We start from the raw sequence: 27,800 nt of genomic DNA, 5'->3' as shown, positions 1-27,800 counted from the left end.
CTGACCCCCAATCAAGAAAAGAAGTACCGGGAAAAACTGGAAGGACCGTTTTAATTAAAGATGCTATACAACCCTGTAAGTCAACTATACTTCAATTAAAAAAAAAAAAAGACGCTATGAGGCATGACTTGAGGGAAGCATAAGCAATTCTTTAGTATCCCTGGTGACAAGGCCCAATGCAGAGCTGGGGAAAGGAGTGGTCTCTGTGCTCCATAAAGCACCACTATGCTTCCTGAGGATGAGTGCCTCTGCGAACATCCAGACATTCTCCTTGATGTTTCCACAAGAGACACCAGAGAAAACACGGTGGCAGCCAGAAGCACCATCAAGCAGCATCAGGAGCAAAAGCCATCAACAAGGAGGACTTGGAGCATGAGAATAACAATATGACAATGCTACATGATGGTCTGCCAGCACACGTAAGCCTCCTTCTAATGACTAACAGAAATCCTTCTGGGGAGAAAGAGGCTTTACGGAGGCTTGAAGTCCCTTGTGAGTGAGGAAATCTAGACTCCTACTGTTAATACAATTCCATCTGTATCCACTAGCAAGTGATGCCCAGGGACATTCATGTTACAATAATTTACTGTGCAGTACTGAAAAGAAAATAGACCTGCCAAACATATAAGTATTCTTTTAAATTTTCACCTCTTTTGGTGAATTAATAAAGACTTGTGAATAAAAGAAGGCTGTACAAAGGAGGGCACACTGTTGTTAAATTACTCAGAAAGGAACCAAATAATTTTTCCTGTGTATCTTAAAGAAATCAATTTTTCTTTTGCACCATAATACTGAAACTTCTGAATCGATTGGCAAATAAATCATAAAATCTTCCCCCATCCAAAGTCCATTAGCAAAGAAGATCATAAAATCAGAACAGAGTAGATGAGAAGAAAAAGGTATCTTTGGTGGGGGGACGAAGATTACCACTATTCCACTATCACATTCTCGAGCTCATTCCCACCATTCAAGAAAGCTAAATACTGTAGAACTGGAACAACTCGTAGAATAAGGGGAGAAAAACACCCAAGATCCAGAGGCAGCAAATGGCTCCTGGTAAACTCCTCGTTTCTCATTGTTAGGATTTCAGTTCTCATAACTTAAACCACGCACATTGGGCTTTATTTGTTGCCCGAGCACAATGGCCTCTGCCTATACACATTTTAAAAAGTGGCCTCTGGACTACCCTGGCGGTCTAGTGGTTAAGAATCCACGCTCCCAATGCAGGGGGCGCGGGTTCAATCCCTGGTGGGGGAACTAAGATCCCACATGCCTCATGGCATGGCCAAAAATACAAAAACAAAAAAAAGATAAAAAAGATTAAAAAGTGGCCTCACAGAGTAAGTCCAGAGGGAACAATCAGCCCATAAAAATGTTAACAAACCATTGCAGGTTAGGGAGCAAATTCTAGAGGCAAGCCTGACTCTCAAGGTCTTTGCTTAATAACTTCCACTAAATACAATTTAGACAACCTCATATTTGCGGTGTTCTGAACAGGGCCATCAGTGACACAATTGGGAAAAAAGTCAAAAACATTCCCCAACTTATTGAACTTAAAGGCCGGGGGTGGGGGGCAGCTCTTTCTTTTCCTACTGAGTTTCCGTTTTACTTTCTCCCACTTTGAGGACATAGATATTTTCAAATTTTTGGCACTTGATCACACCAGAAGAAAGAAGTGTCCAAAAAAAAATTACAGTCATGAAAAAATACAAATAAACCACCAAATCTTTAACACTATGCTTGGGAGTCCAGACCATAGGACCACCTTGTAAGCAAAACTACTTTATACCTGGTCGTTAGCATGCCTTGATAATTAGAATCCTTTGGATGACGTCCAAGACAGAATTCCATACCCAATTCTATTTTAATATTCAGAGCGTTAGAGAAGTGCCAATTTGTTTCCCAAAACAAAGATAAGAGCCACCCAGGGGCTCTACTTTCTAAATGAAATCATATTAAATAACCCCCAGCATATCATTTGTATCGGCCAAAACACTGTTGCTATCCCATTGAGATTTATGTTAGGGAAAGCAGCAAATGGGAAGTCACAGGACAGCTTTGTCATTAGCTAGGTTTATGACCAAAATACTGATACAGAGCTCTCCTACCTAGGGTGGAGAGCACTGCTGAGGCTCAAGGTCCAAAAAGGGTGTCTCTTTGCCCCAAATCCAAATGTAAGACAAGAGGAGAAAAGAGATGGCCTGGCTTCCAATGCTATGTACTAGAAGGCCAGGCTCTGACCCATGTAAGGAGAAAGCAGAAGAATGTCAACGCGCTGCCCCAGCTTTGCGGAGGAAGATAAGAAGAAAGAGCCACATCCCTGTGTCTGACCTCTGGATACAAGGACTCTGTAAGCTGGAATGCACGAAACATCCTGGCCAACCTTGAGGGTCTAGACAAGTCAAACATGTGCCTGTAGTAGGGTTCCCAGGCACCAACAGTACTATCAGTAAGGACAAAAATGTGCAGTGTGTTGGTGAGCATGCTGGTAGTGGGCAATTTGCCATATCAAGCTGACAGAGACAGCTAAAGGGGCTGAAGAAATGGAGAGCTAGGCATCAGCGTTCGAATTCTGAGTTTCCCACTTACCAACTTTGCGACTTTGCCAAGTCACTTCTCCTGGGCCTCAATTTCATCATCTGTAAAATGAAGCTGATAACGCACCAACCTCATATGGGTTAAATGAATTAAAACACTTAAAGCACAGAGTAATGACTGGTACATCTTAAAGAGTCTGTGAGCTATTATTATTTACAACTTTCTTTGATGGTTTGAAATTATTACCTTTAAAGCCAGAAATGGATTACAGATTAAAAACAGGACTTTTTTTTAAACAAAAAGAACTGGTGATGGGGGTGATGAGATTGATTGGGCTGGAGATGAAACAACAAAAAATAGCATATTGGAATCAAATGAGTCTTTCTCTAGCAATTGACAGTACATAAAATGAAAATAATGTACCTAAAATGCTCTCACGATGTCATTTAAAGGCAGAATAAAATGGTGGCTGAATTTGTTATAGGCGCTAAGCTTTTATCATGTTAAAACAGTGCACGAGTCATCAGCAGAGTTGAGGCAGTGAAATTCTTCAAAATAGTTCTGTGGTCCTTGCCAAGTTACAACATCATTTTGAAACAATACACAGTGAGCATAAAAATAAGGCTCTTGGTTCTTTCAGCAAAAATTAAACAACTTAATGTTATTGAAAAAATTATGCAAACAAAATTTAAATCTGATTATATAAGTACACATAGGATCTATCAAAGCAAGATGCCACAATGCTACACATAGAGAAAAGCTTACTAGAAAGAAATAGACATGGACTTCCCCAGTGGCTCAGTGGTTAAGAATCCGTCTGCCAATGTAGGGGACATGGGTTTGATCCCTGGTCCAGGAAGATCCCACATGCCGCAGAGCAACTAAGCCCATGCACCACAGCTACTGAGCCTGTGCTCTAGAGCCCGTGAGCCACAACTACTGAAGCCCACGCACCCTAGAGCCCGTGCGCCACAACTACTGAAGCCCACGTGCTCTACGGTCCGCGTGCTGCAACTACTGAAGCCCGCGCGCCTAGAGCCCGTACTCCACAAGAGAAGCCACCACAATGAGAAGCCTGCACACTGCAATGAAGAGTAGCCGCAACTCGCCACAACTAGACAAAGCCTGTGTGCAGCAATGAAGACCCAATGCAGCCAAAAAAAAAAAAAAAAAACAATAGACAAAAGACTTAATCAGACAATTCACAAAAGAGGATATCCAAATGAGTATTATAAATATAGGTAAAGGGGCCCCACTTAGTCACCAGGGAAATGCAAATTAAAACTGCAATGCCATATCACTACACTTCCACAGAATAGCTTAAATAAAAAAGGCAACATCAAGTGTTGACAAGGGTGTGGAGCAACTAACTCTCTTACATTGCTGGGGAGAGATAAATTGGTTCAAACATTTTGGAAAACTGTCGATATTTACTGAAGTTGAACATAAGCACTCCCTATGAGGCAATGATTCCATGCTGAGTTACATACCCAAGTGAAATGCATACAAATGTCCACTGAAAGGCATGTACAAGAATGTTTACAGAAGCACTATTCATAATGGCCAAACATAGGAGACCACCAAATGGCTGTCAACAGGAGAATGGATAAGAACATTCCGATATGCTCACACAAGGGAATGTGATGCAGTAAGGAGACTAAATGAACCACAACTACACAAAACCCAATGAATCTCATGAACAAAACGTTGACAAAAATAACCTAGCCACAGAAGAGCATGTACTGTATGATTCTGTTTACATAAGTTCAAAAGCAGGCAAACCCAATTTGTGGTGCCAGAAGTCAGCATAGTGGTTTCTCCCAGAAGACAGAGACTAAGGCAGCACAAATGGGATCTGGGGTTGTGGTAACTTTACGAAAATCCATTAAGCTGTAAGTATGGCATATTTCAATTAAAAGTTCACATTAAAAAATGCTTGGTAAATGTTGATCTACTGATATTGCAACATAAATGGAAGTTCCATGAAGGGAAGGGATGTTTGTCTCTTTTATTCATTGATGTGCCCTATGCATCTAGAACAGTGCCTGATATATAGGAGGTGCTCAATAGATATTTACTGAATGAGTGGTAGATAAGCAGACTGCTCCAAACATGTAATTTGTACCATCACATGAAAAAGCTAGAATAGAATACCAGAGCACACGTATCTGATGAATTGGTTCAAGGACTGATGTTATGCGAAGTCCACAATTCACCTGCATGAGATTATGGATTTTATATATCCATAAAGGGTATATCTACTTTTTTGCCTGTTTTTAATATATGTTCTGCCAGGTAACTATGAAGAAGACTTTTAGTATATAAACCACTTATCGCTTATTCAACAGGAATATGTCTTTAAGTATGTTGATAAGTTTTAATTTATTTCCAAGAAGTTAATAATAATGCAGTGAGCCCTTTACTAAATAAACTGGAGAAGTAGGGGCTTCTATCAATGCTGGGACCACAATGTTTCCAACTATAGTAGTTCTTATTCTAGTTAGACAAGCTCTAAGCATTAATAAGATGTCAGCATCTTTCAAAATAGGGTTGAATGATGCCATACAAACTGTCAATTTTATTAAGGAACAGACTTTAAATTGCAGACTTTTCAGAAATGTTTGTAATTTTATTGGCAGCAAGTATCATAATTTCCTTTTTTAACTTGAAGGCCAATAGCTGTCTCAAGGCAAGGTACAAGTACCAGTTTTTCAAATAAAACAAGAAATCGGTATTTTTTTTAATGAAGGAATTTGCTGCAGAGACACATTTCCATTTTGCTCTCCTTTCTTTAATAATAAAACACCTGAGTCTTAGCTGGACCCACGACCGTCTAGCCAAAGACTATACAATTGACCCTTGAACAACATGGGGGTTAGGGGCGCCGATCCCTGACCAGTCCAAAATCTCTTTATATCTGTACAGTCGGCCCTCTGTATCCACGGTTCTGCATCACGGATTCAACCAACCTTGGATAGTACAGTACGTGTGGTACATATTTAATGAACAAAGTCCACGTATAACTGGACCCACACAGTTCAAACTCATTTTGTTCAAGGGTCAACTGTATTTCCCAGTCTCCCTTGCAGCCAGGTGTGATCATGTGACAAAGTTCTGGCGACTGGGATACAAGTGAAAACGTTATGTACCTCTTCTAGGTCATGCCTATACAAAGAATGGGTGGGTTGCCCTGCTGTCCCTTTCCACATACCCACTGGCTGAAGTGTGGACTCATGATCACCTTAGACCATGACCAGGAAGCCACGTGTTGAGGCTGGCAGGGCAGAGAGACAGAATGTGCCTGGAGCTCTGAACTTAAGGAGCAGATAGATTCACCCTCCCAGCCCTGGACTGCCTTCCTCCGGATCACTGCGTGAAAGAGAAATAAACTTCTATCTTGTTTAAACCATAATATTGAGTGGTCTCTTTACACAACTTACATTAAACCGTAATGAATACAAACTCCACTAACTAAAATATCCCTGAATTAAAACATAATACACTCACTTGTATAGCTTTATAGTTTCTCAATTCCCCACACCCTGAATGGCAGGCAGAATAATGGCCCCCCAAATTTCCTTGGAACTGATAAATGTCAACTTACATGGCACAAGAGACTTTGCAGACGTGATTAAGTTAAGGATCTTGAGATGGGATGATGCCCGTGGAGTACCCAGGTGGGCCCAATGCAATCACAAGGGTCCTCATAAGAGGGAGGCAGGAGGATCAGAGTCAGAGGAAGAGATGTGATGATGGAATCAGTTTCAAGTGCTGCACTAAAAAGATAGAGAAGGGGCCACGAGAAAAGGATAGCAGGTGGCCTCTGGAAGCTAGAAAACAGAAAAGGCAAAGAGACTGATTCTCCCTTAGAGGCTCCAGGAGTAATTCAGCCATGCTGACACCTTCATTTTAGCCCCTTAAGATTCATGACAGGGACTTCCCTGGTGGCGCAGTGGTTGGGAGTCCACCTGCCAATGCAGGGGACGCGGGTTCGAGCCCTGGTCCGGGAAGATCCCGCATGCCAGGCAGCAACTAGGCCCGTGCGCCACAACTACTGAGCCCACGTGCCGCAACTGCTGGGGCCCACGCTCCACTGCGGGAGGCCACTGCAGTGGGAGGCCCGTGCACCGCAGTGAGGAGTGGCCCCCACTCGCTGCAGCTGGAGAGAGCTCGCGCGCAGCAGCGAGGACCCAACGCAGCCAAAAAATAAATTAATTAAAAAAAAAACAACCTATTAAAAAAAAAAAAAGATTCATGACAGACTTCTGACCTCCAGAGCCATAAGATGATAAATTTGTGGTAACTTGTTGCAGCAGCAATAGGAAATGAATACACTCAATATGCTTCAGCCACATGGGTCTTCCAGTTTTTCAAACACACCAAGCTCTTTCATGCCTTAGAACCACTATCCATGCTCTTCCCACTGTCTGGAATTGTCTGGAATAATTTGTCTTCTTCCAAATTATTAACTGTCAGGTTTCTTCTTGCCAACAGGGCTCATTTTAAATGTTACCTCCTCAGAGAGGCCTTCCCTGACCACCAGATCTAAAGCAGTCACCCCTATTATTCTCTCTCACAGTATACTGTTCTTTTCCATCATAAAAATCCATTACTGGGCTTCCCTGGTGGCGCAGTGGTTAAGAATCTGCCTGCCAGTGCAGGGGACACGGGTTCGAGCCCTGGTCCGGGAAGATCCCACATGCCGCAGAGCAACTAAGCCGGTGTGCCACAACTACTGAGCCTGTGCTCTAGACCCCGCGAGCCACAACTACTGAGCCCACGTGCCACAACTACTGAAGCCCGCGCACCTAGAGCCCACGAACCGCAACAAGAGAAGCCACCGCAATGAGAAGCCCGTGCACCACAACGAAGAGTAGCCCCCGCTCGCCGCAACTAGAGAAAGCCCGCGTGCAGCGACGAAGACCCAACTCAGCCAAAAATAAAATTAAAAAAAGGAACAAAATGTACGTGATTGTCTTACAAAAAAAAGGATAGTGAGAGATCAAAGATTCCTTCAAATGACATCACAAATTGTGTCATAAGATACAGATTTTAAGGGACTTTCCTGGCAGTCCAGTGGTTAGGACTCCATGCTTCCACTGCACGGGGCACAGGTTCCATCCCTGGTGGGGGAACTAGGATCCCGCATGCCGCGCAGCACGGCCAAAAAAAATAAATAAATACAGATTTTAACTGGTTAGAAACTCTTTCACTGACTCTCCAAATTGTACACTTACTGGTTAAAAAAAGAAAAAAGCTTTTAAGGTATTGCTAATGATTAACTTTGGAACTAAAATGCCTCATGATTCCTCTTACATTATTCTAGATGAGGTGACATTCAGATGAGGCATAACACTCTATGGCAAGCTATTACAAACTATTACCATTTGCAACTTATTACCTTTGAAACTATCTGTATGAGCTAAGATTTTTTTTTTAACTATAACTCTAAAGCAAAATACAAAAGTAAATTGGCTACTGAAAGCAGGGTCACAAAGAAGTATCTGTATACCCATGTCCATAGTAGCATCATTCACAATAGCTGAAAGGAGGAAGTAACCCAAGTGTCCACCAAGGGATCAAAAGATAAACCAACTGTGGTATATACATACAATGGAATATTTTTCAGCCTTAAAAAGGAAGGAAATTCTGACACGCGTTACAGCATGGATGAACCTTGAGGACATGATGTTAAATGAAATAAACCAGTCACAAAAAGACAAATACTGTATGATTCCACTTATATGAGGTACCTAGAGTAGTCAAATTCAAAGAGACCAAAAGTAGAAGGGTAGTTACCAGGGGCTGGGGGAAGGGGAAAAAGGGGAGTTATTATTTAATGGATAGAGAATTCTAGTTTTGCAAGATGAAAAGAGTTCTGGAGATTACTTGCATAACAGTGTGAATGTACTTAATACTATTGAACTGTACACTTAAAAATAGTTAAGATGTATGGAGGTTTCTCAGAAAACTAAAACTAGAATTATCATATGATCCAGCAATCCCACTCCTGGGCATATATCCAGACAAAACTATAATTCAAAAAGATACATTCACCCCTATGTTCATAGCAGCACTATTCACAATAGCCAAGACATGGAAACAACCTAAATGTCCATCAACAGATGAGTGGATAAAGAAGATATGGTACATATATACAGTGGAATACTACTCAGCCATAAAAAGGACTAAATAATGCCATTTGCAGCAACATGGATGCAACTAGAGATTATCATACTAAGTGAAGTAAATCAGAAAGAGAAAGACAAATACCATATATCACTTATATGTAAAATCTAAAATATGACACAAATGAACCTATCTACGAAGCAGAAACAGACTCACAGACACAGAGAACAGACTTGTGGTTGCCAGGGTGGGGGTGGTGTAGGGGAGAGATGGAGTGGGAGTTTGGGGTTAGTAGATGCAAACTATTACATATAGAATGGATGGACAACAAGGTCCTACCGTAGAGCACAGGGAACAATATTCAATGTCCTGGGATAAACCATAATGAAAAAGAACATAAAAAAGAATGTATATATATGTATAACTGAGTCACTTTGCTGTACAGCAGAAATGAACACATTGTAAATCAACTATACTTCAATAAGAAAATAGCTAAGATGACATATTTCATGTTATGCATACTTTACCACAGTTAAAAATTTTTTTTAATTTAAAAATAAGTAAACTGGGCTTCCCTGGGGGCGCAGTGGTTGAGAGTCCGCCTGCCAATGCAGGGGACACAGGTTCGAGCCCAGGTCCAGGAAGATCCCACATGCTGCGGAGCAACTAAGCCCGTGTGCCACAACTACTGAGCCCGCGCTCTAGAGGCCGCGAGCCACAACTACTGAGCCCGCGTGTCACAACTACGGAAGCCCGCACACCTAGAGCCCATGAACCACAACAAGAGAAGCCACCACAATGAGAAGCCCGTGCACCACAACAAAGAGTAGCGCCCGCTCGCTGCAACTAGAGAAAGCCCGTGTGCAGCAACGAAGACCCAACTCAGGCAAAAATAAATTTACTTAAAAAAATAAATAAGTAAATTGGCTACTGATACTGACATAAGACTACAACTTATATATGTATAAAGATAAGCATAAACCTATTAATAATGCTAGCTTCTCTACTTCTAGCTGTGCTTAAAACTTACCATTTAAAAAAAAGGAAGAAGAGGAGGAGAAAGAGAAGATTGATTTATATTCTGCCATACAAAGCCCAGGTCAGCCCACTGATGTCCTCCACTTTGAATAACTCAGCCAGTAACTCCTCCAATCCTGGCTGGGGCTGGAGACACATTGGGGGCATCGGGACCATCAGCAGGTGAGGTCTGGAAGTGGTTATGCTGCTCCTGACCCAGGATCCAGAGTGACTATGGTAAAAACTGAACACACACAGCTCTGGGCAGTGCAGTTCTTCCCTAACCCCCACAGTCACCCATAGAAAGGTACTTCTATCCCAGTTTCTTGCTTTGTTCCCTAGCTCTCTCCTGGAATAGAAGCCTACTCTAAATCTGTCTACCTACCTGAGACCTTCACACCCTGCCTCCTTCCTGCCTTTTCCTTTATAATCCCAGACTCTGTGATCAATTTCTCCCTCAAGGAACTAATAATAAAAATATAGCAAACACTTAAAGAGTACTCATTGTGTGACAGGCACAGTTTCAAATGCATTACATATATCAGGTCACTGAATCCTCACAACAGCCCTATGATTTCAGCACCACTTTAACCCCCACTTTACAGATGAGGAGATTGAGGCACTGACTGGTTTAAGTCACACATCCAAGCTGGCATTGCCAAGGGAGCGGAGGAGCTGAGATTCACATCCAGGTACTGGGGGCCCAGAATCCTTGGCTTTCCCCCGTATTGGATATTTATATCTTTCACAAATAGAACATTCATATCTCTTTTTGACAAATCCAGCTTAACCCACCCTTCCTAACTTCCCAAGGCTTCTGAGTACTTTATTCAAGGTCAATGGCCGTGACGGTCAAGCAGCTGGAATTGGAAAAGCTGCAGCCAGAGAAGCCCTGCTGCTGACGACAGAAATCCTGGCTCCCTGAGAGGGTCCTGCATCCATGCTGTGGTGTCCCCAGCCCTTGACCTCTGAGCAACAGGGTGTGTGAGCTGGGAAGGCAATTCTGATCTGCACACCAAATGGTACAGGGAGCGTCTGACACACCTGCAGAGTTCAGTGTAATGGTATTTGACCCATGCTAAAAGTCTCCCACTTGAAACGAGAAAATGAGTATTTGTATGTTGAGGGCGACACAGAGAGGATACATTATAGTGTGACAGATGGAAATGGATTTACTCAGACATTAATAGTATCTAGACAAGTTTTCAAGCACACCTGGGAATACATTACTGACACATTGCAGGAATACACCATACACTTTTATTCCCATAGCATGCAGAAAAACACTTTACCTTTACAATTCGAAAGAAAACTGCATTCCAGGGGGTGGAGGGAGGAGGAAGCGGATGAAGGCAGTCAAAAGGCACAAACTTCCAGTTATAAGATAAATAAGTACTAGGGATATAATATACAACATAATAAATATAATTAATACTGCTGTATGGTATATATGAAAGTTGTTAAGAGTGAATCCTAGTTCTCATCACAAAGGAAAAAAATTTTTCCAAGTTCTTTAATTTTGTATCTATATGAGATGGATGGTCACTAAATTTACTGTGGTAATCATTTCATGATGTAGGTAAGTCAACTCATTATTCTGTACACCTTAAACTTACACAGTGCTGTGTGCCAATTATATCTCAATAAAACTGGAAGGAAGGAAGAAAGGGAGGGAGGGAGGGAGGAAGGAAGGAAAGAGGGAGGGAGGGAAAAAAAACTGTAATCCAATGACAGGCAAAATCTTTTAATTTTGTCTTCTGGACTAAAACTCTAAATTTTTGAAAGTTTTGGGCATCGTTGGTGAGAGGAGAGTATTTCTGGCAAGAAATTAACCAAGATCAAGTCTCTTTTGCTATCATTTCCACATCATGTGGCTTACCATTAATATGCTAATCCTTCCTGAATATATTATATATACATACATACAATATACATTTATATATATATATATATATATATATATATACACACACACACACACCTAAACATATATACATACTTATCATTTAAAAGTTAATTCCTCCCCAATTTATTATACATATGTACATATATAAACATTTTATATACATTTGTGTATACATTTAATAGAATGCCAACCAGAATCCTAAGGGACTGGGTTGGGAATAGGGAAAAATGATTTAAAAGCTCATATGGACGAATAAATGGCTGCAAACTGATTGCCAGGACATTTTTAAGGGAAAAAAATAGTGAAGACTTATCTTACTCAATATTAAAAATTACTGTAAAAATACTAAAACAAAAATAGTATTATTGCAGGAATAAATACATAGATCAGTGGAGTAGAATGGAGAGTTCAGAAATAGATCCAAAGATATATGAGAACTCGGCACATGAACAAAAATTCCACAAAGGTGGAATTTCTGCAAACTTAAATTTCCACAAACATGGAATTTCAAATCTTTGTCAAAAGGCTGGATTATTCAATATATGGTGCTGACATAATTGCTAACTATCCAAACAGACGCAGAACTAGATCTTTACTGCATACCATGTAATAAATACAAATCAGAATAATAATAAAAGAAAATTTAGGAGAGCTTTATATTATCTTAGAGTGGGGGAAACCTTCTGAAGCAAGATAGGTAACCCAGGAACCATAAAAAAAAAAAAAAGACAGACATACACTTAAGTCTATTTTTTAAATCTTAACTTTCTGCATAGCAAAAGAGACCATAAACAAGGTGAAATATTGGGAGAAATGGGCAAAGAATAGGAATAGAAGAGGAAATCTAAATAGCCGAAAATTATGAATTATGTAATAGGTTGTACAGTCTCATTAGTAGTCAAAGAAATGCAAAATAAAATACCAGTTTTTACCCATCAGATGGGGCGGGTGGAAATTAAAAGGCATTTATATCTAGCGAGGTTGAAGATCTGGGGAAACAAGCATTCTTGTATACTGTTGGTAGAAGTATGTTACAAATTTTTTGGAAAGTTTGTAATGTCAAATTTTTTTAATATCAAATAAATAACAATAAGTAAATGCCAAATAAATAAATAAATGTCAAAATTAAAAATATACATGCCTCTTTTCCCACTGGGGAATCTATTCCTTGGAAATTAAAGCACCAATACTTAAGAATACTTAAGTACAAGCAAGAATGCTCATTGGGACATTTCAACGGCAAAAGAATGGCAACAAATTGAATCTTCACCAACAAAGGAATAGTTTGAATAAGCTATAGTTCATTTATCCATATAGCCAGGCTATACAATGTAACTGACATTACACTTATTTTAAAAGAATGTTAAGGATAAAGCGTACCTTTACAATGAAGAAATCTGGTGGTCACTACCTTAACCAAATCGTCAAATTACTTGGAGTAGAACAGTCTGATGTTATACAACAGAAGTACACAGAATCATCTACAAACTACTCTTACCAAACATGGAAGTTTTTTTTTCTACTTGCCATTGCCAAACGTTTTACCAAATTCCAGGAAACAAATAGAATAGAGGAACGAGTTAAACACCACCCTGAGGAAATAATCAGACAAATATAAAATGTGGGATATTCTACAAGACAACTGAACTGGTCTCTTCCAAAAGTTAAGATTTAAGGGGAGGGACCTCCCCTCCCTGGTGGCACAGTGGTTAAGAATCCGCCTGCCAATGCAGGCGACACGGTTCGAGCCCTGGTCCAGGAGGATCCCACATGCCTCGGAGCAACTAAGCCCGTGCACCACAACTACTAAGCCTGCGCTCTGGAGCCCATGAGCCACAACTACTGAGCCCACGAGCCACAACTACTGAAGCCCACACGCCTAGAGCCTGTGCTCTGCAACAAGAGAAGCCACCGCAATGAGAAGCCCATGCACCGCAACAAAGAGTAGGCCCCCCTCCCCGCAACTAGAGAAAGCCCACGCGCAGCAACGAAGACCCAACGCAGCCAAAACTAAATTAATTAATTTTTAAAAAAAGAAGGGGGGGGGGAAGGTAGGGAACTATTCTAAATTAAAAGAGACTAAAGAGGCAAAAAACTAACTGTAATGTGTAAACTTTAACTGGATTCTGGTTCTAAAAAGGTAGCTATAAGGATATTTCAGGCACAATTAGGGAAATTTGAATATAAACTGGATATAGAAAGATAAAATAGAATTATTGATTTTTTAAGGTATGATAATGGTCTTGTGGGTATGTATGAGAAGGTACTTATTTTGCTAGAAAAATGTCCAATTTACTCTGTCTCAAATGATTCAGAAAAAAATATTAGGTTACACTGTATCAAACTGCCATTTTTGTATGTGGCAGTTGAGTATTGGCAACTTTACACGGCGCACCCTGATAAATGGGGGAAGGGGAGCATGAACACAAATACAGTAAAACGTTAACAGTAACTGAATCTGGGTGAAGGTTATATAGGTATTCATTACCATTATGTCACCTTTCACAATAAAAACTGAAGAGAAAAAGCAGATCTACGTCCATTGGCCTGGATGGAGAGGTGACACATTATTTGTTTTTGGTTTTTTTTAATGCTAAGAAACACATATAGAAGAGACCCATCAATGAGTGGAATGGGGACTACATATACATTTCTATAGATATGTCCAACCATGAAGAAAAGTGTTCATTGTGAATTAAGCTATCAATATTGTTTATCTGAATAGAGGAAGTAGAGGAAAAGATTAATAACATTTGCTTTATGTACCTATGAATTGTTTCACTTATCAAAATAAGAATGTTTTACTTGTGGAGCTTTTGAAAATCTAAACACGCACACACACACACACACACACACACACACACTCACACTTACATCAAATCCCAGAAATCTGGGGGATAGATTGTTCTTCAGATAGGAGTTGAGAAATGGAATACTCCCTGCCGTATCAGTAAACAAAGGATGTCACAGTCACCTGAGATTGCAGCCACCAGCCTATGGTGAGCTGGTTAGCTCTGAGGGAACTCAGGAAGGAAGGAAACAATACCTGCCATCTAGCAGCCATCAGACTGCAGCCACTCCCAAGGACGGTGAGCCCTGAGGGAACTCAGGATAGGAGTTTCTCAGGATACTGGCCCCAGGTAGCTGAGGTGCATATCAAAGGAACGATTTTAGTGAGCCCAGACTCTTGCATCTTCCTATACATAGAAAAGCACTAAATTCCTTGAGATTTCTAGTTTTCTTTAATTAACAGTAATCTTGTGTTCCTACTACCTGCCCTTTGTTGTAAAACTCCTGTATATCCTAGCTCCCTGCTCGCCTCCTCGGAGCAGTTCTCTCGGGGTTACTTGAGATGCTGCCTCCCAGGCTTGAAGTCCTAAAAATTCCTGCCGCATAAAACGTAACTCTCAACTTTGGTTGTGAATTTTTTTTTTTTTAGTCGACAGGGTCTACAAAGATATCTCCCAGAATTTTTAACCCTGTATTTTCATTTAAGTCAGGGGTTGGCAAACTATATCCTATGGCCAAATCCACCCTCTACCCGTTTTAGTAAATAAAGTTTTATTGGAACACGGTCAAGCCCATTCACTTACATGTTGTCTATGACCAATTTCACGATCCAATGACAGTTGTTGAGTAGTTGTGAAAGACTGTATGGTCCTCAAAGCATAAAATATTTATTATCAGGTCCTTTGTGGAAAATTTTTGCTGATCCTTTATTTACATAGTCATCTTAACTGATGTCCTGGGTCACCTGGACTGCCTTATAATGGAAGGCTATTATCCTATTTCTGTGTGCTAGTTTTCAGATGAATTTATAATCATTTTGACCAGAGGGAAGACCACTTGAATTGTGACCTAGTGAAAAAAGAATATAGGTAGGCTTAAAAAGTAGCTTCAGAAAAGCAACATCATCCTTTACTTTAAATTAATATCATGTGGGACTTCCCTGGTGGTCCAGTGGTTAAGACTCCACGCTCCCAATGCAGGGGGCCCAGGTTCAATCCCTAGTCGGGGAACTAGATCCCTCATGCCACAACTAAAGGTCCTGCATGCGGCAGTGAAGATCCTGCATGTGGCAACAAAGACCCCGCATGCCTCAACTAAGACCCGGCGCAGCCAAATAAATAAATAAATATTTTTAAAATTAATTAATTAATATTGTTAATTTAAGTGTTGTGGGTATACTTTGCTAGTGTTTCATATATGTTGCTTGATTTGGCTTTATAAGAGCAAAAAGCAGGAGTTATAACTGATGTTATGTTAGCATATAACAAAAATAATTTAACACTACAGTCCAAGAGACTTTTTTTCTCTTAAAAGGGTCTGAATATGTATGTCTGAAAAGCTCCATGATAAAAGTATAAAATTAATTAATCATATAATTAAAGGAACTATAATTTACTCATATTTGAGAAATATTTCCTTTTAGTGTTGAAATCACAGCCAAGAAAACTGAAGCTAAGAAACCTCTCTCTCTAGGTCTAATTATGCAGGCTGAAGTACTGATTCAAACTTGTTGTATTTGTTATATATTTAAATAATATACTATAGTATATAATGGGATTTCCTTCCTTGGATTTCTTTTTCTAACAAGAGACTCAAAACTTCCACGTGTAGGTTTAGCCCCATCTTCCCCTCTAATTTAGAAAGTGGTCTATTCTAAATCATTTCCAGACTCCCTCCCATATTTTGAATTTATAACTGAGAAATAAATTCTTTTTACCTTCACACACAGTCCAAACACTTCACACACAATTCACAAACACTAACACTCAGTTGATATCCTAAACTTGAGATCAACACACACAAATGCTTTCAGCTACTAATGGAGATATTTTAAGGCTGACTTTTTCTCCAAGCAAACTAAAACGCAGGATTTTTTTCAAGGCCATTACATTTGGGCATATTTCAAACACTTCTGAAATGAGCACTAGCAAAAATTAACTTCCACAAGGACCTTGTAACAGACGCATCCTGCAAAATGCAGTCGGATTCCATTGGCTCTGCCTCTCAGCATGCTCCTCAACCTGAGAAGCCAGAGTGAGGCGAAGCAAGATGCCTGTCTGCAAGGAAGATGATGCAATAATCATGTGTCTACAATTCCATTATGGTATAATTAATTTTAATTACACATTAAATTCTGCCTGAATTAAAAGACTCACATAGCTTGAATCTTGTTTGTGTTGCCTCTAATTTTACCATGTTATTTTGAGAAATGTAAAATAATAAACCTTCTAAAGCAAAATGGTGACTTTAGGGACCCTGTTCTTAGGGCCTCTTAAAAGCTCAACAGTAGTCACCCCACCCATTTTTCCCATTCCCCGAGGACCAGGTGAGGAGTGTTCTGCGTCCCTTTCTCCCATTCCCAGGCTCGGAGGCAGTCAGCATGTGGGAAAGGAAGTGCGGATTGCATAGCCAGTCACGTGACAGCGGTGGGCGTCACCCACCCTGCTCCTTGTGTTTATGTTTCTCTTCATTGTTCTGAAGACACACTAGAGGCTTGGCGTTTGCCTCCTTTTCCGTGCACCATTGTGAGAATTTCCCGGGTTCTCTTTCAATCTTCCCTCTCTTGCTTCCACAGGCACTTACTAACCTTTTTGGAGCTTCTCCAGGCACACCCAGCAACTCCTTCAAGAGCAAAGGATCTTCTTAGAAGGCGGAAAGCTGCACCCACGGCAGCACCTTTCTTATGGTACAATTCAGACACAGCCTGTATTATCTGTGAGGCCAGTATCATGAGATCGTTTTTCCATTTGTACCTACTGAACCATGGTGCAAATGAGGACTTTTTCTTTTCTCCTGTGGAGATAGGAATTCCAATGTTCGACATCTTGCTGAGGGGAAAGAAAAAAGTCTGGAACTATAAGAAAGCCTTGGTCTCTAGAAACATAAAAACCGAGTTGTGGCTTATACATTTTAGCATGGCATATTTTGACACCGAGAAGGACAAATTTTGCTTCTCTTTAAACAGAAAAGAAAAGGAAATGTTCACTAAGAGCCATGCACCTAAAGTGGAATGCTACCAACAGCACTATGCTCTGTGTTGTATGAAAAACTCTCAGCAGAGGAACTACAGCAAAAGTGGCAAGAAATGCTGGCCAATGCCCTGTGGAAAGGAGGAAGACATCAAACACCTGCCGTGAGAAGGATGATGAAAGCGTATGGTGACTAGAAAACAGAAGACACCACATGCAAGCTTTATCCACTCCATGAAGCCCAGCAGTACATCCACATCCTTCCTAGACAACGTGGTGAAGTGGGACATTACTCCGCGCAGGGGCCCTCAAAATCCCAGAGAAATGTATGAACTTAGTCCCGTTCTTCTTGATTTTCCTGCATTTTCCAGGGTGGCTATTGAATCATAAAGCTTCCCTTTATAGAAGACATACCATGTTCATAGACTGAAGGACTCGATATTGAAGAGATGTCACTTCTCCCCAAGAGAGGCCAGAAACAGATCCATACGTATACTATTACCTGGTTTATGAAAAAGGTGGGGGCTATTGGAGTACTGTTAATATACTTTTTCCTTGATCTGAGTCCTGGTGACATCAGAGTGTTGAGTCTGTGAAAACTTAACAAGCAGTACATTTAGGATATGTGCAATCTTCTGTTTGTATATTATTCTTCAAGAATAAGTTTATTTTCAATCCCTGTATAAGAGTTCGAATGACATTTTTCAAAGATTAAACTGTTGGTGTTCAAAGCAAAGAAAAAAAAAGAAAATATTCAAAATTTGGATGAATTCAACAATGATCTGGCTCTTAATTTCTCTTTTAAAGAGTTTTAAATAGTTTGCCTCTTTTAAATATCTAGGTACTGTTTGTTTTTCTCCATTTGTGCAATATTCTGGTCTCTTTTCTTGGTCTGTTTATCTTCCCCATTCCTTTTCCTACCCACATACTTTAAAGCAAATGAAACACTATTGATTAACAAGTCTTTTCTATCATGCACGTAAGTAAACCTAGTGCCCCAGGATCCTTTCCTCCAGACACTGTATCAAGCTTCTTTGTTCACAGAAAACAACTAGAACAATTACACTGAAGGAAAAATATAACTTAATAAGTGCTGAAAGGTCTCATTTCAAATGTTTCCTCTTTGCCCGCTAAGAAGATTCTTCCCCTGTCTTCGCATAGAGCACACAGTTCTTCCTAAAGGCCAATGGTACTGGACCTGTTACACCTTCTGTGGTGAAGTCACTTATCTTTAGCTGAATGCTTTCATGGATAACAATTAGGTTTTGCAGGGCACCTTGTACGCGAGTAATAATCATTTATTACTTAGCTCCATTTGGAAATCTGCAACCCAAGGCTCACTGTAGTCAATAAATAGTGGAAAAAAGGGCATTCTGGCATGAAGACTGTTTATATGTTATACTGGATTTGTGCTCATATTCCATTAAACTTATTGAAGAGACTTGGAAATTTGATTGTTTTCTATTTCTGAAATTCTAGTCACCTAGAGAACCATCCCCAAACAGCAAGATGTACGGCTCTACATATCATGTGTGCCTCTGCAAAATGAGGGGCACAGACAATGGCAACACAAAGATATATTAAAAAATACATAATGTAACTTGTCTTAATATACTTTTCTGAGTCTAAAAATATGCCAGACCAAAAGAAACATATTTACATAAAAAGCAGACAAGGTCAAATAACAAAGAAAGCCCTTAATTAGTTGTAATCAACTTTAATTTGCATACCGTATATAATTCCTAAATGATTGTTAATAATAACTTTATATAATGGACTTCCAATTTTCATGAAAATGGCACATTTTGATAAGCAGACACAAAACCCTAGTACTAATAAGGTTTAATTTGCATACATTAGACTGATTATCCAAACAAAAGGATTACAGTATTACTTCTCCATACCTTTATGTCCTTATTATGCACATTTATTAACTTCACAAAAGCTAGCTGTTAGTGACAAACAATAGCCATGGTTGAAAGAGAAATCTAAGGAATGAATAAGGTACATTTTAATGCTAAGGAGCAAAGTTTATACACCGTAAATGCTGAATTTAACTCTTTGTTGGCTAAAGAGGCTTAAATTCCACAAGGGGTGCTTAATCCTCTAAATAAACCACCTTGTATTTGTTACCTGAGAAAAAAATTCCCTAACACACTTCATCACTCCATTTTCATAACGAATTTATCTCGAGCTAAGAAGTCCCGACACTGTAGTATGCTGAGAATTCAAGAACAGCCACAGAATTAAGCTTTAAATGTGTAGTTCTAGAGTGCAGTGTTAATAAATATATTTCAACGAGCTTAGTTTTCAACCGAGTAAATAATAATATAGGTGGCATTAGTATTGATATCGGTTCCTAATGGTATCATTTATACCCTGCAATTAAAGTTTAAGCGCTAAATAAAGCATAGGAGATCTGGGTTGGCTTTTCTTATATGTGAGCACAAATGAAGCTCACGAGTGTTTGGAGAAGAGCCAAAAAAAACTTGCAACTTCACCGCAAGCTACTTCCGGGGTTTTTCTCCATGCTTTTGCTACTTGGCAAGATACAGAATTAGAACACCAGGAAATGGTTTCCAAAGAAGGCAAGATACACTGGAAGCCCCAGGAACTGAACTGAACACCACCGAGGTTAACTCTGACCCTTCTGCACATAATATCAAAGATAAGAGCCATCTGGTAGAAATGTGTACAGCTCAATATCCAATTAGATTCTTGCTAGTGTTGTGCTGAATGTTCTATCCTTAAAATACAAAAGAAAAAGACATCTTGGCTGAAGGACAAAAGGCTTTAAATCTTCCCGTGTTTCCCATAAACTGGTGCTCTCTGCTCAGAGTCCCAAAGCACTACCAAGGGCTGGGTTAGGAAGGAGATGCGTTTTAAGTGACAATCCTGCATTGAACAGGATTCTCCAACTTTCCCTCTTGCATTTCCAGAACCTAGAAAATACCCGATTCAAGGGATGAGTTCAATGCCCACTTGTCAAACGACTGAACACTGTACAGGAAATGCCGGCTCCAAGATGCCCTGCTCTGCTCCCCACCCCAAATGCAGCTTTGCCAATGGATGTTCATCGTCTTTATTTGATCAAGTGTTCTAGGAGCTTCCGTCAACTGCTACAGGCATTTGAGGTGAAACATCTCTAAATCAAAATAAGACCAGAAGGCTAATAGCAAATTTCGCTCATCAAAGTGAACAAAGCAGTTCCAATGAATTTTGTTTCTCCCAATATGGACTTAGAGCCTTTAAATCAATTTCAGATTGGACAAGTAGCAGGAAACAGTTCTCCACCATTTGGCGTAACAACCACCACGCAAGACCCATAACAAAGCAACCAAACAAATGCTACTGCTCTGAATAGAGCCATTACCGAGACCCCAAATTAGAGTAGTCAGAAAAACGCTCAAAATACCACAGTGAAACAAGAATTGTTTTTACCATTTGGTTAATAAACTGACATAAAATGGTGATAGTGCCTCTAATCAATACTATTTTGCCAACCCCAAAGTCATTATCTGAATGTGCCCAAGATGTTTGCATTGAATTCAGCGGGGTCACTACATACAGAACAACACAGAACTGTGGTCCTGAAAATAAATAAATATTTAGACGGCAACTTTCTTTCCACCGACTCAAAGGCTGAACATGTTAATCACAGTATTATGTCCTCAATTATCTCTCTCTACGTGTGGATTTTCGAATCGGGGAAACTCTGGCCCAGCCTGGCTCGGGGCACATTCCTTCTAGCCAGGGGCAGAGCTGGGGGAGGGGAGCGCAGGGCCCTCCTCCCTCCCAGGCAGCGGCTCTTTGCGCTGCTCCACCGGGCCACTGAGAGTGAGGCTGCACTTCTGGATCCAGACCCATCACAAAATCGTAATACAACAACGTGAGACAGGAAACGAAGCGGGAACCTAACTTCCATTAGCATTTCCTTTGCTCCAACTGAGAGCACATACTCCCAAAGAAATAAATTCACATTCCAGTTCTCTTTCTACCTTTTCTCTGTGCATTGTGGAAGAGAAATAAAGATCTCTTTGTCAGTTCAGATGGGCGGCTTTTCATGTGCGATGCTGCAGAGCCGAGAGCACTTCAGACTCTGCAGAGAACAAAGGCCAGCTTGCCTACTTACCTGATTATGGAGAAATGTCCATCTTTAGCACTGTCTTCGCCTAATACACCAGCTGCCACCGGCATTCAATCACATTCCAGCAAGACTTCTAACAAAGGTATGAAACCCACCTCAAACTTGAGAAGATAAAAACTCATAAAATGAAAACATATGTAGATTATTGTCCTGTTAATCCCACCTTCCAATCCCCCAATCACTGGGGCCTAAGGGGGCTAGCTAGATCTGAAGCCAGGCTCCAAATGAGTCATTTGAAACATTCAAATTCTATGCATACCATTGTATCTCATCTACTTGCATGAGAATATAAATGCATTGTATGTTAGTTTGCCTGGGATATGACGCTACTGAACCTACCATCTTTAGCGTGCTAATTCCATTATGTAGTATTTTCCCTTCCTCTCAGTGAAGACTTATCCAATCTGCTTTTCACCCACCACAGTATCCTCTAAGAGTTAAAAACTGAATTACTTCGTTAAGGTTAAGAATGCTAGATGGAAGCAAATCCTTCTGATGAATTTCTAAATGCCTTTTAGAAACAAGGATGGGAGCTGGAGATGGTAAATTTTGTGCTTATTATTTTCTTTCCTTTCACTTAGACCAGGATTCCAGTTTGTGAAACTGAGGTGTCCTTACCGCATATCCAAGTGAGTGAGTTTTTAGGAAAAAAAAAAACAAAAAAAAACAAAAACATTTGGCATACACAGAGCTGATGTCACCACACCATCTGAGAAAACTATATATCCAGGGACATTTTACCGACGCCTGGGGTGATCATGAATCCCACTGCACCCTGGACAGTCCTGGTTTTTGCCTGTTGTCCTGGAGAACTATTAATAGCACCCCTTTTCACACTTCGAAGTGTTTTGGTTTGGACGATAAATTATATAGTCCATTTAAGTTATTTCCCATCAGTAGCATATGTAAGCAAGTATTGGGTAACATAATTTATGGATGTCTGTGTTGAGGGTCCTTCTCAACTTATAAAGCAGAAGTTCAACTTCATATTGATAAACCATACTATTGAAACCAAGCAGGACCCTGCGGGGCCTTCCTGGATACAAAAGCCTCTATGTGTCCCCCATTTCTTGTTTGTAGGAAAAGGACTTCAGCCTCCTAGACCTTCCCTGAGTTCCAAAGGGCAGATTCAAACAGCTGCTAATCAGGGAAGTGAGGGAATGCAGAGACAAAGGAGGAGCAGTCAAGAAACAGTAGTACCTCGATAAAGCAGAATCCTAGTTCCTTCTCAAGGAATATACATAACAATACATCTCTGAGTTCTTCTGCAGGAACTAAGGCCCCCACCCAGGGGGAGGATGGTAACTTCAGGCTGAGCACAGGATTCCTGGAGCACCGCCCTGCTACCTCACCACCAACCAATCAGAAGAAAGTCACACACCCTGCAGCCCTCACCCCAAGTTTTGCCTATAAAAACTTCTCCCCCAAAACCATCGGAGAGTTCAGGTTTTTTGAGCACCAGCCACCTGTTCTTCTTGCTCGGCCCTGCGATAAACCTTTCTCTGCTCCAAACTCTGACACTTGAGTTTGTTTGGACTCACCGTGCACTGGGCACACGAACGTGCGTTTGGCAACACTATACTGATACTTCATACCAATTATTTCATATTGACATTAACATTTTAAAATCACTTTCAGGTACTTTGATTTTTTTTCTTCTTTTGGATCCATACAACAAGACCCCTATAGTGTGAGCAGAGATATTAGTATCCTTATTTACAGCTAAGACAAGGATCATTGATGTGCCTAAGACCAGACAGTAAGTCTTCTTATTCCTACTCTAGAGGTGCTCTTTCTAGTAAACTATAATAGAAACCTATGGAAGGGAATTGAGATCTGACTCTCTTTGATACAGCATTCAGCTTATTATTCTAAGTTTTAACTCAAGCTTACTTTCCTAGCAAAAGGAGGACTTGGAAACAAACCCTACGGTTTTTTTGTGGCCTGACAATGACCGTTTCACAAGAATTGAATTTCCTATCTCTCTGGATCAAATAAAATTACAACCCGAGATTAAAACAAGATCTGTCCATCAGATTAAAACAAGACTTTTAAAATTATAACGTGAGTGAGGTTTGGACAGTAGAAGGAAAGGGAGTCAGGACAGTGTTTATAAGGCTTTACATGTGAATTCAGAGAAGTTGTTAAAGTCTTGAAGCTCTGTCCTCTAGATTAAAGAGAAATGGATCACGGCACAAACATTTTCCACCATGGGCACTTCCTAAAGCATTATCTAGCTAGTGGTTTCTTTACATCCATCCTAGAGGCATTGGGACCTAGGTCACCACAGAGCACTGAAGACTGAACGTCCTCTTGCCTTGACTTTCAGGACACCGTGCCCTCCTGATTCAACCTCTCTGGCCACTCTACATCCTTTTCTACCAGACTTTTGAATTTGTTCATTCAACAGGATTCCTCACAGCTTGGTCCTAGACACTCCTCCCTTCTCAGCCATCAGTAAAAGCTATCAACTGGCAGAGGTGCGCCACTTCTAATACATGTGTTTTATTTGGCCCCGATCAGCTTTTTAAATTGAGCCAGCATTTAAAACCAAGACATTTTGTGAAAAAATCCAGATTCCTGGCCTCAGCTGAAAAATCCCTATAATGATATGGCAATATACAGCTGGAGTAGACAGTACCAGTCACTGACTCAAACAAAATATGCGTGTGGCCTACATTCTCATATGTTACCTGCCTGGCCCCTATGGGCGCTGGAGTTTGCAATCTATGTTCCACATACCTACCACGGCTTCAGGGACCATCTTTCTGCACACTAACAATATCCATTTGGACATTTTCTGATGCCGAGCTCCACACACCTGCGTGTCCTGAGGTCCAGACCACATAACTGTGTGTCCACTAAGGTCCAGACATACACATCACATGTCCTCTGTGTTTACCCTTAAACATATATGTCCTCTGTGGTCCAGCGCCGCATATCCAGCTTCCTGCCCAACATCTCCAATTAAGTGATACAAACAAGGACATCTCATATGCAGCAGCTCCAAAACTGCTCTTTCTCCCAAATTTGACCACCAGTGTGGTTTATCTCAGAAAAAAAAATTATTATTTCAAGCCAGACATTTGAGAATCATATCAGACACCGCCTTATCCTTCAAACTCTACATTCAATAATCACCAAGTTCTATTGATTTACCTCCAAAACATCTTTCTAATGCTTCCATCTTCACTTTATCCACCTTGAATCGTACCACCATTTCCATCCTAAACTATGCAGTCATTTCCTAATGGGTCTTCCCACATGCATACCTGTACCCTTCCAATCCATTACCCTGATTAAAATTTCTCAGTGGCTTCCCATTATTTTGCATCCTTCATGAGGACCTCCAAATCCTTTATGAGCTGACCCTCTAAATTCTTTCAGTACCGTTTTCCCTGAATATTCTCCGCTACACAACTTCACTGGCTTTCTCTCAGTTTTTTGAAGATGCAGCATTCTTTCCTGATGCAAGGCCCTCAGACAAATTCTTCTCTCTCCCTGACACTTACCACCCACCTCTCCCCCTTTTGACCAGGTCAGTCTTTCCCAAACTGTTTCACTACCCTGGTAGTTAAGTATAATGTTTGTAAAGCATGCTGGGGGAATAAATAAGACCATCCCCAGCTAAAGACGACCATCCTTGAGTTCTGCCCCAGCCCCCAAGCCTGGCTGCCCCTGAGAGCTGAAGACAGCAATTTCTCAGCTGGCCTCTGTAACTCACGTTCACCACCGTGCCCCAGCACACCTGTTGCGAGATACTTAGGGCTCAAATGAGTGATTCTCAAAAAGTGTGGTCCCTGAATTGGCAGCATCAGTATCACCTGGGAACATGCTAGAAATGCAAATCAGCCCCACCCCAAACCTACTGAATTAGAAACTCTGGGGTGAGGCCCAGCCCTCGGAGTTTTTCAAATGATCTGGCTGATTCTGACGCACACTAACTAATGTATGACGCATACATACCGCACGTATACCAATTAGTTATCTGTGTTTCATGTCTTCACAACACACTGTAATCTCTGTGAAGCTAAAGACCAATTCTGTCTTATTTACTTTGATCCACAGTGTATGGAGAAAAGAGGGAGAGGGCGCTTTAACAAGAACAAGGAAACATTCGCCTCTTTTGACAAGTCCTCAAGGCTTTAAAAATATCGAACTGGACATTCTCTGCCTAGACGTTTGGAAACCTAAGTCCAAGACCTTATTTTAGGTTGAGTGCACAGAACGTGCAGCTAGAAAGGAGAGACTCACCAACAAAGGCGGGCGGCTGAGATTCGGCAGGGTGATATTAACTGCTGCGTGCTGGGGGAGAGGACCCACCAGCCGTGGGCATGCCTGCGTGCTGTGGAAAAGCGAGGTCCTTTTAGCCATCCTATGGCTCTTGCTCGGTGGGGAGCCCAGAGCCCTTCTGGCCCCAGGCCGCATGTGCATGTGCTCTCTGGAAGTGAGAACCCTCTGGGCCACCATCCTACTCTGCACTGGTTGAAGGGACTGTCCCGGTCACAAACAGGACCGCCCACTAGGGTTCCGCTGGTCATTTTATCCCCCAACCTGCTCCTGGGCTGGGGAACAGAGAGCTAACCGGCCTCCAGCCTGCCCACACGCTGTGGACATGAGATCCCTTCTGGCCACCTTACAGGCCTGCCTTAGAGTGGAGCCAAGAGCTCTTCCGGTTAACAACCTGCCCGTGCGCTGAGGAAGGGAGAATCTTCTTGGCCACCGTCCTTCCTCCCTGCTGGTGCGTCCAGCTCCCTTCCGGCTACCCACTGATCATCACTGCAGAACCAATTCGAGGCCCTTCTGACCACCAGCCGGCCTGAAATCCGTGGATCCTTCAGCACCCCAGTTTGCGGCAGACGGGAGAACTAAAACACCTTCCAGTCTCAGGCCTCCGGAGTGCTGTGGAAGACAAATGCCTTGTGGCGATTCTTTCCTGCGGCGCCCTGGTGTCCCAGAGGGCCTTCCGGTCTCCAACTGGACACCCCGCGTGGTTTCCAAGCCATTCGGGCCCCCAGCGTCTCTGCGTGCTGGGGAACCAGGAGCCATTCCAGTAATTCACCTGCCCAGAGCTGTGCACCGGCCTCACGTGCTTTAAAGCCGAGGGCCCTTTGTTCCTTCAACACCAGCCGCATTTCGAGGAAACAGGAGCCCTCTCGGCTACCATCGTACCGGCATCCTGGTGTCCCGAGAGCCCTTCCTGCCGGAAACCTGGCCACGCACTAGGGTTCCCCCACGTCATTTCGTCCCCCAGCCTGCCCCGGTGCTGGGGAACCAAAGGTCCTGCAGCCATCAGCCTGCTCGTGTGACGTTGAGCGGAGAGCACTTCTGGCAACTGTACAGGTGTCCGGTATTGGGAAGCCTAGGGCCTCTCTAGCTATTACCCTGCCCGTGAGCTCTTGAGTGAGCTCTTTCAGCCACCATCCTTCCCGTGCACTGGTAACCCGGGGGCCCTTCCACTCACACTCTGACCTCGCGCTGGGGCCATGGACCCTTCGGGTCACCAGCCCGCCCACCTGCCACGGTACCCACCTGCACGTGTGCTGGAGAACTGGAGGCCCTTTCGACTGTCAGCCTGACATGTGCTGGAGAACTGGAGGCCCTTTCGACTGTCAGCCTGACATGTGCTGTGGAAATGGAGAGCCTTTTCAGCCCTTGGGAGGCCCGTTCCACCTGTCGGCCCCAAACCCGCCAGCAAGCTGGTGCTCAGGGGTCCCTTACAGCCTGCACATGTACTGGGGTCACAGGAGAGTGGGAGCCCTTGGGGCACTAGCCTGCCCACTTGCTGTGGAATCTAGAGCCCTGTCGGCAACCATCTTTCCTCCCGCTGTTTCTCCAGGGCCCTTGCTGCCACTATCAGTCCCGCAGTAAGTCCTTTGTGCTGGTGACCTGGGGGAAACTTCAGGCCGCCAGCCAACCACATAATAGGATACCAGGAGTTCTTTTGGCCCTCAGACTGTCTACTTGCTGCAGAAACAAGGGTCCTTATAGTGCAAAAGCAGCCATAGACCATATATAAATGAATGGGCATGGCTGGATTTGGCTCACAGGTGGTTTTTTTTTTTTGGTTTGGTTTGGTTTGGTT

The 27,800-nt window shown here is 41.8% G+C and overlaps 1 pseudogene; it reads left to right on the top strand.

The window, feature by feature from the left end:
- Positions 1-26,538, top strand: part of LOC137756246 (small ribosomal subunit protein eS21 pseudogene) — a 137,682-nt pseudogene extending 111,144 nt beyond the window's left edge.
- The last annotated feature ends 1,262 nt before the right edge of the window (positions 26,539-27,800 follow it).

The sequence above is a fragment of the Eschrichtius robustus genome, chromosome X, assembly GCF_028021215.1.
Source record: "Eschrichtius robustus isolate mEscRob2 chromosome X, mEscRob2.pri, whole genome shotgun sequence".
NCBI classification, from domain to species: Eukaryota; Metazoa; Chordata; class Mammalia; order Artiodactyla; family Eschrichtiidae; genus Eschrichtius; species Eschrichtius robustus.
Note: the sequence above shows the minus strand (reverse complement) of the source record. Positions and strands in the feature narration are given on the sequence as shown.